Source organism: Acomys russatus, chromosome 10 (genome assembly GCF_903995435.1).
Source record: "Acomys russatus chromosome 10, mAcoRus1.1, whole genome shotgun sequence".
Classification (NCBI taxonomy): Eukaryota; Metazoa; Chordata; class Mammalia; order Rodentia; family Muridae; genus Acomys; species Acomys russatus.
This window is the reverse complement of record NC_067146.1, coordinates 67,310,364-67,321,801: the sequence shown is the minus strand read 5'-3', so window position 1 is coordinate 67,321,801 and position 11,438 is coordinate 67,310,364. Positions and strand designations below refer to the sequence as shown.

The following is an 11,438-nucleotide window of genomic DNA, read 5'->3' as shown; positions in this document are numbered from 1 at the left end:
GACAGATAAATAGACAGACAGATAGATGGTAGATAGCTGATAGAGATAGATAGGTGGGTATGTAGGTAGTAGATAGATGATAGATATATAGATAGATAGAGGATGATAGACAGATTAATGGACAGACAGATAGATAGACAGAGATATGTAGGTATGTAGTTAGGTGGGAAGATAGATGAATACATAGATGTTTCAAATGATTAATTTATGCTATTGTAGAATATGGCAAGTCTGAACTCTGGGGCAAGAAGGAATTCAACTAAGAGTTGTGGCTGTGAGATATAAACAAAACAAAACAAAACAAAACAAAAGCAAAAAGATATAGAGGGGGAAGATTGGCTATGGTTTGATCTATGGTTTTCCCTCAGCCCCCAGGTGGGAAGAGGTTGGCCAGACATTTAATGATGGCTCTCAGGGAGAGGCTCTAGGCCTAGGGGTTTCTTCACCCCAGCTGGAAACTTGGAGGGTGAGGGTTTCCAGGGAAACCGAAGCCAGTGTGTTAAGTCTGAACTTGGAGTAGAGAGTACCTGGGCTCTCACAGGTCCCAGTGCCTGGTGGAAAAGGGGATCCTGGGAGGGTGGAGCCTGAGCAGGGACCACGGCTGAGCTATGTGCTATGAGCCTGTAGAGCCTTGGAGCTGCTCTAGGGATGAACTGTGGCCACAGCTCAGGAACAAAGGGGCCATGTAAGAGGATACTTTGGGATAGGAGGAGAAGAAAAAGGAGCCAGGGCCTGCTCTAGGAGAGGCTGGCTTCCCTGTCATCGGAGAACAGCTGGACCAGTCAACAGAGGTTATAATCCTGGACTAGTAGGCCATGGATCCCAGAGGATCTAAAGGATGAGTGTGATTGGGCCGAGAGAAGGGAACATTATCGTGCTGCTTTGTGTCCCAGAAGGCCACGGCATCATTATTTTTGGAAAGTGCTGTGCGTAGTGAGTGAGTGCCATCCCACATCGCTTCACGCCTTCTGCGTCTCTGAACACTAGGCTGTGGGAGTTACCTGAAGTTGGAATAGTGATGGCTGCTGCCCACGAGGCCTTGGCTCTTGCTGGGCATAATGCCAGTCCCTGTAGCCCATGGAGCCACCTGTGTCTGTGGGTCCTACATCCATAGGCTCAACCAGATCAGTAGGATTCACAAAGGGAGCCCCAGCACCTCAAAAACAAAAGGACACAGACCTCATCTGCCCTGAGTGCGCACGGGCTTCTGTTCTTGTCATTATCCCCGACAGAACAGTGTATCAGCTATTTGCAGAACACACAGAGTGTGCTTTATAAATAATCCCAAGACAATTGGCGCATACAGCAGGATGCGTATGGGTTATATGTAAATACTGTGCCATTTTATAGGAGGCACCTGAGCTCCTGTGGACTTTGGTATTCAAGGAGGCCCTGGAGTCACTCTCCCTTGCTCCTGGAGGATGACAGCATGTGTGAACTTCTATAGCCCTCATACAACCCAGGAAGGAGAGTGCAGAGAAATTAGGCAATGAATCTAAGGTTGCAGCCTCCGTGTGCGGTGGCCCTAGGAGTTGAACCCCAGAAATTCTTGGCTAGGGATTGAGCTCGAAAACATCACGCTTTGTGGCCTTAGAAACAGCCATTTTGCTTCCTGGGGCATTCAGCCCTCCCTGCACAGCTCTCCTGCTGACCTGACACCCCTCCTGCTTCTCCTAGGGAAGGCTGTTTGTGAAGGGAGAATCAGAAACTCACCCAACCACATAGCGTCGTCTTTCTTTTCCCTGAGTCCACATCAGCCGAGTAATGTTCAGGATTGTAACGGGGCATCGGGGCGTCGGGAGGAAGCACACCTCACAATAGAATGAAAACCCAATCAGCGTGCTTAGGAACCTCAAAGGATCTAGCTTTTCTTTTTCTCCTCTCCTTAAAAAAGACACAATGCTCTCACCCCAAGCTTGGAGCCATTGATTCAGTGATAATAGGAGGTATTATGCCCAGAACAGCTTCTCCTTGTATGATCACAGAATGTTCTCTCTGGCAGGTATAAAGAATATTGACAAAGGAGATTCAAATAGCCCCGTGTTGTCCCCACCCCAACAGGTTCTAAGAAAAATGGGGAAATTGGTTTTTGAATATAGCAGAAATATCGTCACGCGTTTTTCCCAAATATTGACTCTGTGGTGATTTTTGCCACACGCACACAGTAGGTCTCAACAAAACTGATCGGAGCCGAATTGCCTATGAGCTTTTTACCTCAACCTCAAGTGGATGACTTCAGTTCTCTGGGTCACAACTGGAGCTGGAAATATTGTCGATTTCACAAAACAGATGCTTTTCAGTGCCCCATGTGATCATGTCCCAGTTAACTCGTTGCAAGTCAAAATGCATGAATATGCCTGACCTAGTAGGCCTAGCTTAACAACATGGCCTGCAACATGGCTAGTTCCCCCTGTGACTGTGGGGATGGCCAGCAACTGCAGTTCCTGCTGCTGCCCAGCATCCCAAGGCAGCATTGAACTGTTAAATAGCTGGACCTGGGAAGAGCCTCCCTCAAAAGTCAAAGCGTGGTGTCTATTTCCATTTGTGTAGCTTTTGTATCATCATAAAGCTACTGAACAACCAGAGGCACCCACAGCTGGGCAGCACCTGTGTCTGCTTTGTCAGCTGGCCCTGAGGATTTTGTGCAGCAGCAATTCAGGCTCAGTGGTTTGTTGCCTGGCCCAGGGGTAGCCTCAAAGTCTGCAAGGTGGGGAAGTGAGTGGGGAGGAATGCCTGAGTGAGAGGATCCTGATGGTCTGAGCTAGAAATGGCATTGGTCTTACTTTGTAATGAAAGCTTCTTAATAGTTGGCCAAGTACCGAGGACAACTTCTGGGAGGCAGCTCTCTCCTTCCAGCCTGAGGGTCCCGGGGATAGAACTCAGACTGTCAGGCTTGGCAGTGTGAGCACTCTTCCTCTCTGAACCATCTTGTGAGCCTGCGAGTCCCTATCGAAGCCTGGCTTAGGCCCGTTGGATTGGGCAGCGACACCACTGCTTTGGATTCATTTCTTCCTGCAAGGTTGTGACCCGGGCATGGGTCTGACGGTCAGGTCCTCCGTAGGTGCTCCTGGGAAAAGGCACTTCCAACTCAAGTTAGCAAAGGTTGGCTCAGGAGGTGCCAGGGCACCCCATAAGGGAGAGGTGGCGCCCATCCATATACTAGTGAGGCTTCCAAGTTGTGCGGGCGTAACCTGGGACCTCAAGTTCTTAAAATGGCTTCCTGACCTACCCATCAGTGCCTGACTCCAAGGTCCTAGGCCATTTTCAGATCTTCTGAATAGCAATGACAACACTGTGGGAATGAGAGTGCCTTTCTGGCCTCTTCCCAGAGAGGAAAATAGGCTCCCAGAGAAATGTTTGCCTCTTGGCTACTTAGATATAGATCTAAAATGAGACTCAGCATCGCTGACTTTCCAGCCAGGAGTGTGACTACAAGGAAACAGCACCTCTAATGACAAGCCCCTGCTAGGAGCATTACTTTAAAATGTGTTTCGGAAAATCCTCCCACTCTGGTCCTTGTGGCAAGACAGGGTCTACTCATCCAGGTCTGAGGCTGTGGCTAGGGAAGGGCGGGAGATGACTCCCCTCTGCAGGGACAGAAGTAAACACTGGTTGTCCTCCTTGGCTTTATGATAGTCCCAAGGGGGAGAGCAGAGCATCTGTCCTAGGGCCACTGGAAGAGGATGTCTGAGGACACTGCTTGTGTGTACACTTCTGGTTACTACTCTGTAGAAGAGTACAGAGGTTGAAAGAAGCCTAAGGAATCTAACAAGAGGGAACTTATATTGTGTAGATCTAGGAATTGTTTTTTATTTTCTAGGAGTCTTTTTTTTTTTAAATGTATCTCTCAGAAACACTGACGTTGATTAACAATAGAAACTAATAAAGGGTCATGGTCATAACTCAATGGTAAGGCATTTGCCTACCATGTTTGAGCCTCTGAGTTTAATTCCCAGCTCTGTAAACACACATACACACATACACACACACACACAGAGAGAGAGAGAGAGAGAGAGAGAGAGAGAGAGAGAGAGAGAGAGAGAGAGAGAGAGAGAGAGAGAGAGAGAGAGAGAGAATCTAGAAACTGGTCCTTGGCCCTGGATAAGTTTTGAGATGCTAAGCTGCTGCTGTCTGTTGAGATTTGGATATGGGCATCCCATGAGCCTGGGGACAGCAGCATCTACACACTCTGGCCCACTTCAGATTCTAGGATGGAGTGACACTTTAAATGTCCCTAATGTCATCCAGTGAGTGCTCAAGTTTGGGAACTCTTGCCCTAGACCAAGTTCTCTAAGCTCTCTTTCCTCTCCCAGCATTGGTGGCCTCATCAATGCAGTGAGCACCCAGCAGCACAGACAACTCTCCAACTGCTCAAACTCTCTGTCATTTGCATCCTCCCTCCCCTCTCCAGGGAACTGAACCTCCACCAGAGAGACTCCTCCCTTCTATTCCGGAGAGGACAGCTTCTCCCTTCTTTCTTTCTCTGTGGTGAGAAATCCACAAAAGCCTCTAAACTTTAGAGTTGGAAGGTTTTTTCCTCCATTCCTTGCTCATCCATTTATTTTCCATTTTCAGTTGAACTAGGAACACAAAGATGAAGAGAACACGCAGATAAAGAAGCATATGCCTTTGTGTGTGTGTGTGTGTGTGTGTGTGTGTGTGTGTGTGTGTGTGTGTGTGTCTATCAGCATCTTCCACATCTCACCCCTGGTTCTGCATCTTAGTGAGACTCCAGAATAAGTCATATCTCTGCTCTTTTCAATACAATGGGCAAAGCTTAAACTAGATGAGCTTTTTGGAGCCTTCTAGCCATAGTGACTTAGGCTTCCAAAGAAGGACTGGTGGCTAAAGCCAAGGCACTTAGTGAGTTTAAGTTGTTATTGGATGAATATGATGGATGGATGGGAGGGGGAAAGTGGGTGGCTGTCCTGAAGACGTGGAATGCACAGAGTGGTGAATGAAGGGGCATTGAGATGGATACAAAGTGAAGAGTGGTCTTTGTCTCTGTCTCTCTCTGTCTCTCTCTGTCTCTCTGTCTGTCTCTGTCTCTCTGTGTCTCTCTGTCTCTCTCTCTCTCTCTCTCTCTCTCTCTCTCTCTCTCTCTCTGTGTGTGTGTGTGTGTGTGTGTGTGTGTGTATGCCTTTAGCAATGGATGCTCATCAAGTCTCTGATGTGCTGTGTCCTGTATCCTGGCTGCCCAGCCTCTCAGGCATAGCAAACAGGACACTTCCAGCATTTCCTACAGAAGCTCCCAGTACAGCTCCCTAGTGGCTGGACACCCAGCTAGTGCTTGGCTGGCTTCTCCTCTTCAGGCAATCATATTCCACAGGCTTAGTGGGGAGGACCCCTCTTCCACACTGCCTCCTTTGAGGACTCAGTTCCTTACAGATTGGCCCACTCCTATATTGTTCCTGTGACCTCTCAGCCTGGACTCTATTCATCTGTCCCTACCAACCTAGAAGCTCACAATGCTCTTTGTAAAATTATTTTTAACAGCACAAGAAATACACACATACATTGTTATTACCACAAAGTCAAAACAAAAGTGACAAATGTTTCCCTTGGTCCTCTAAACACTGCTGGCCTGTCAGACAGCACGCTCCTCATGCGACGAACATACTATTTATCAGTGTTCTGAGTTGGTTTTATTTTATTTTATTTATTTTTTAAATATATTTTATTAGTTTATTCATATTACATCTCAATTGTTATCCCATCCCTTGTATCCTCCCATTCCTCCCTCCTTCCCATTTTCCCCCTACTCCCCTCCCCTATGACTGCGACTGAGGGGGATCTCCTCTCCCTGCATATGCTCATAGGGTATCAAGTCTCTTCTTGGTAGCCTGCTATCCCTCCTCTGAGTGCCATCAGGCCTCCCTACCCAGGGGATGTGGTCAAATATGTGGCACCAGAGTTCATGTGAAGGTCAGACCCCACTCTTCACTTGAGTTGGTTTTTTTTAAGCTGCCAAAAAATTGCATTTTCATCTTCATTTTTTAATTTTCACTTTTGTGGAGCTGTTTACAGAAATAGCATATTTGGAAAATGCTCTTTTCACTTAGCAGCACATCTTAGAGACCTTCCTGGTTTGTTATGTGTGTACACAGTACACACATCTGTGTTCTGGATTACTACAGCACAAGATGCTGGTTATCCTACCAGCTGCCTCGCACAGCAGGCCAGGGATGTACAGCACATTCAGGTATTTATGTACGATTTCTTTACTAAGACAGGTTCTTTTTGTTTGTTTTCTAAGACAGGCTCTTGCTATGTTGCCCAGGCTGCTCCTAAACAGTCTGTGTAGTTCACACTGACCTGAAACTTGGGATCGCCTAGCTCAGCCTCCAAAGAAAGGGAGTTAAGACATGTGCCTCCATGTCTGGCTTGATTGCTTTTCTTGGGGGAGCCATGGAGATGTCCTGTGCTTCAGCGTTATAGGGGTGCTGCAGAGAATGTTTGAGCACCCGTCTTTTTGTGTATATAGCATGTCCAACTATTTCCTTAGGGCATGAACTCAGAAGTAGAACCACAGCACTGAAGGATATTATATATTTATATTTTATATTTTCATAGATATTCCTAATCTTCCTTTCGGATTGCTTGCTTTCTGGCTTCTGAGAGCCCAGTATATCCTACCCTTGTCTACAGCAGTGTTACTCATCTTTCTAATCTAATAAGCAGGAAGGTGAATTTGATTCTTGCTCTAAATTGCTCCCCCCTCCCCCCATTACTCAGGAGATGGAGTTTGTTTTTGTAGTTACTAGCCATTTGTAGGTAAATGTTCATTGGCCAAGTTAGGTGCTTGCTAAAAGCCGAAGAGTAGCACATCTCTGTGCAGACTGTTCCATGAAGTTCCAGCACTGAGCTAGCACATGGGTACAAGGGTGCAGTTGAGAGCGTTCTTTATAACGCATGGGACGATGCAGAGTCAGATACCCAGTAAGAGGAACAAGGCTGGGCATTGCACCTTGTGTGTTTCCCTCCGTATCATAGAGCCCAGTGGCTGTGCATAGAGAGAGAGGATTGCCACTTCTTTGGGCTTTAATTTGATTCAGTTTTTCTACTGCTGCCTAACAAGTCATCCAAGACATAGCGGTAAGCACAGACTTCCCTTAGTCTTGGTGTGTCTGCAGTCTGGGGACAGTCCAACTGCTAGTGGAAACTCCGCCCTTCTAGGGGGACATTCAGGAAAGAGTATTATTGCACATGTTTGGAGCATGGACTGCGGAGGCGGGGTCAGCTCAGGCTTGGTGGGGGTGGGGCTGGGGGGGACCTCTCTAGTAGCTTCTTATGTGACCAGGAAGTCTGAAGAAAGTGACTCTTTTTACATGGCAACTAGCTCCCTCAGGACACAAAGAGGAAGTCTATTAAGTCTTCTTTGTGCCTAGGCTTGGATGTCCCAGAAATCCCAGAATGCCTCATTTCACTGGTTGAGCCAGTCTCAGGATCAGTGGAGGGGAGGTAGATTCCATCTTCCAGGGAAAGATGTTGGGAGGCCCCTTTGCAAAAGCCCATGAGGACTGGAGGCACAGTCTGCATACAGTGGAAATCCCTCCACAACCAATGGAGCAAAAAGGAGACGCATGTATCATAAGTAAATGGGTGTCTTAGAAAACCATAGGGTAGGAAATGCAACCTTAAAAAAGCCTGGAATTGGCTTCCCCCTGGTTTTCCTAGACTTCCTTCTCTCCGTGTCTTACAACAGTAGGACCTGGGAGAGCAAAACCTCTCACTCCAAGCTAGAGAGGGAGAGACAGAGACACACACAGGCACACACAGACACACACAGGTGCACACACACACAGGCTCAGGCACAGACACAGACACACAGACACACACACACACAGAGAGAGAGAAAGAGAGAGAGAGAGAGAGAGAGAGAGAGAGAGAGAGAGAGAGAGAAGACCTGGTTTCCAGAGCACTCCAAAGACCCAGAATGCTCCCCCATAAGCCCCATCTGCCTTGGCAGTTCCGCTGCCTCCCATTGGTATGGTTTGTTTTTCCAAGAACTCCATGAGATTGTCCCAAGTTCTGAACCATCTCAAGTTTTTCTGAATCTAAATTCAAACCCCAGATGGGCCCAGGCCTGGACCAGGTGTTTCCCTAGTGAAGAAAAAGAGACTCAGAGACGTTGAAGGTGTTGCCCAGTAGCCCTGCCCAGCTAAGGAAGCCAGTTTGGTCATGAGCTCAGGTGCCCCTCAGACTCCAGAGCCAGCTTTCTCCCTAGGCTCCCCTCAAGCAATGACAAGCTCTACCTTTCTGCCTCAGCTGCTGTCCAGTGCAGATCTGGAAACAGCTTCTTCTGCTGGGAGGAGTAGCATCATCTCCCCTGCAGATTGTGGGCCCACGTAGGAAGATAGCCCAGCGACAGTCAAGGGCTTCAGTGATGCCAGTTGACTTTCTGCCTGAGAGCTGAGCTCCAGTTGCCGCATAGGGTGGGAAACTGGAGTTTTTCAGGCCTGCTATAGAACCAAGCAGGCGGAGCTACGTGCTTTCTGTGCCCCTAGGGTGTCGGGTATCTGTCTTGCTGTGGCTCTAATGAGGCCAGTTACACTTGACTGGGCTATGCTGCACGGCTGGGATGGTTACATTCCCGACTGCCTTCCCAAGGGATCCCTTCTCTTCTACAAGGGCCTTGGATGATGTCAGCTACAGCCTTGAAGGCCCTCTTCACTCAGTTCTACCTAAAACTATCTTCACTTCATAGGATTTATGTTTCCATGACACCGTTTTAGAGGGCAGGCCTGAGAATGGGTTCTCCCTCCGGTTGGATGCCTGGTCTCCTTCCAACTTTCATCACTGGAATTTTGGAGCCAGGCAGCAAGCTCTGGCAGATCACATGGTGCACCGTTTATTCATCGGGTGACTCTTTGTGGAGGGTCTGCTCTGGTCAGATGCAGCACAGGGAACAGGAGCTATGAAGCCTGCTGCTGTTCCAGGCTAAGGCTTTGCTGGGGGGAGGGCGCGGGGAGGCAATAAACAAGATGAGTAAGTCCAGCGCATGATGAGGCATGTAGAGGCAGGTGCTATCAGGTGAAAGGTTGTAAGGAAGGGAGATTAGAATATAAGGATGTTGTGATGAAATATCCTGACAAAAAGCAACTTAGTGGAGAAAGGGCTTATTTTATTTTGTAAGCCAATGCTGTCATTATGGGAAAGTCAGTGTCAGGAGCTGGAAGTAGCCAATTACGTCACTTCCATAGTCAAGAGCAGAGAGAAATGAGCTCACCTATGCTCGCTTGCTGGCTTGTTTGTGCTCAGCTCAATTTATCTATTCTTATACAGTTCAGGGCCCCTAGCCTAGGGAATGGTGCTGCCCACGGTGGGCTGGGTCTTCCCACATCAATTAGCTTAATCAAGACAACCCCCACCCCCCAACCCCCCGCCCCAACAGACATGCCCACATGTAAACTCAATGCAGACCTAATAAGTCTATTTTCCCAGGTGATTACAGATTGTGTCAACTTGGCAAAGCTAGCTATCACATACAGGATGGTGCTCTTTCAGAGGGAAGAAGATCTTCCCTTGAGGGAGACATCAGAGCAGAGATTTGCAGGGCGTTGGTGGTGCACACCTTTAGTCCCAGCATTTGGGAGGCAGAGGCCAGCTTGGACAACAGGAAGAGTTCCAGGACAGTCAAGAATCCATGGAGAAACAGTGTCTCAACAAATACAAAGACAAACAAAACAAAAAACAAACAGAGAGAGTGAGAGAGAGAGAGAGAGAGAGAGAGAGAGAGAGAGAGAGAGAGAGGAGAGAGAGAGAGAAAGTGAGGTTCTCTAGGGAGAAGCCTGCCAGAGAGAGGGTTCCAAGGGCCTGGATCAGAACTGTATATGGCATATTCAGAGAGGGTTGGGGTGGGAAGGAGGAGGAGAGAAGAGAAAGCAGAAGATGGAGCAATAAAGAAATGAGGCCCTGGGGCCATTGCAAGAGCACTGGCTTCTACACTGAGATGTGACTACCTAAAGAGGAGGAAGCTATCATTGTTATATTCTATTGTTAACAAAGAAAGCTGTGTGGTAAGCAGCCGTGAGATGAAGTTATTTCTAGTCATTTTAATCCTTTCTGACTACTAAGCACTGTGTTAAGCACTTGTAACTCTACAGCCACCTCTTGAGTTGCTACATTTTCCTCGCGCCTTGTGAGGAAATTCAGTCTCATGGAGGTTTGGTAACTTTTACAAGGTCACACAGCTATAAAGTAATTGTAATGATTTGAATAAAACGTCCTCCCCAATTGGTAGTGCTGTCTCAAGCTTACGGAGCCCTTAGGGGGTGGAGACTTACTAGAGGAAGTGCATCATCACTGGGGTCAGGTGTTGAGGATTCATTGCCCCACCCCCCCACTTCCTGTTCCTTCTCATTCTCTCTGCTTCCTGTGTGGAGATGAAATGTGCTCTCCCTGCTTCCTGACTGAAGTGCTTCCTGCCTTCATGCTCTGACTACCGTGTCTTCCCGGCTATGCTGGACTCTGTTCCTGTGAACAGTAAACCAAAAATAAATTCTTTCTTCACAAAGTTTCCTTCCAGCATGGCATTTCATCACAGCAACAGAAAAGTAGCGAATAGTCATAGAATGGGATTTGAATAGGAATTCAGGCAGCCTGAACTCTATGGCTTGACTCAGGACCACCTCTTATACTATTTTGAATTAATGAATAAATCTTCTCAGAATCTTCTCAACTATGGTTCTATTGCAATTAGCCCAAGATGTGACATTGTACAGCATGGCCTAACTTCACTCATTTATCCATATACCCATCTTTTATTCATCGACCTACCCATCCACTTTTCACCTAAGTGTCCAACCACCCATCAACCCATCTTCTTTTTACTCTTCTACTAGTATTTCATATGTCCACCTACCTAGCCACCCACATATCCCTCTATTCATGTACCTAAATATCCCCCGTCCATCTACCTACACATCCCCCCATCCGTTTAGCAATGTATCTTCCTACACATCTACCTTCCCAGACACCCACTCTTCATTTCTCCCCTCTTACCTCTCAGCAGGCCATTTATCCAAGTGCTCAGCATCTGTGGCAGCCTGCATACCCAACTATACTGAGTAGGAGACCCAGCTGGCTGTGCTGTTGTTTTCCATTTCATGGACATGGCAACAGAAGCCAGGCAGCAGCCTCAGATTCCACTGCAGTTCTACTCTGTCCAGCCCTGAAACTTCTCTGGCCTCAGTGTCTGTCCTGTCTCAGCTTGGCAGCTGTCGGTCCGCTCTGACGTGGGGCGTGCTCATGGGGCAGCTGTGTTCTCTTGTTGCTTACAGGTGGGATCTGGGGGAGAGGTTGCTCAGCCTCCTGCAAGCTTAGAAAGGAGGTGGCCATCTGTGTTCAATGACTAGCTTTTGTCCTGTCCTTTGTGGGGGGAACCATACTCCTCTCTCTTGCCACTTTGCTTGTGTGACCCTGAGAGGGTACTGAAG

The 11,438-nt window shown here is 47.8% G+C and overlaps 1 non-coding gene across 1 annotated transcript; it reads right to left on the bottom strand.

Moving 5' to 3' along the window:
• Positions 1-1,751: 1,751 nt before the first annotated feature.
• On the bottom strand, positions 1,752-1,861 carry LOC127194943 (small nucleolar RNA U13). The gene has a single exon (XR_007831323.1). It is a non-coding gene; the product is annotated as a small nucleolar RNA U13 (small nucleolar RNA).
• Between the last annotated feature and the right edge of the window lie 9,577 nt (positions 1,862-11,438).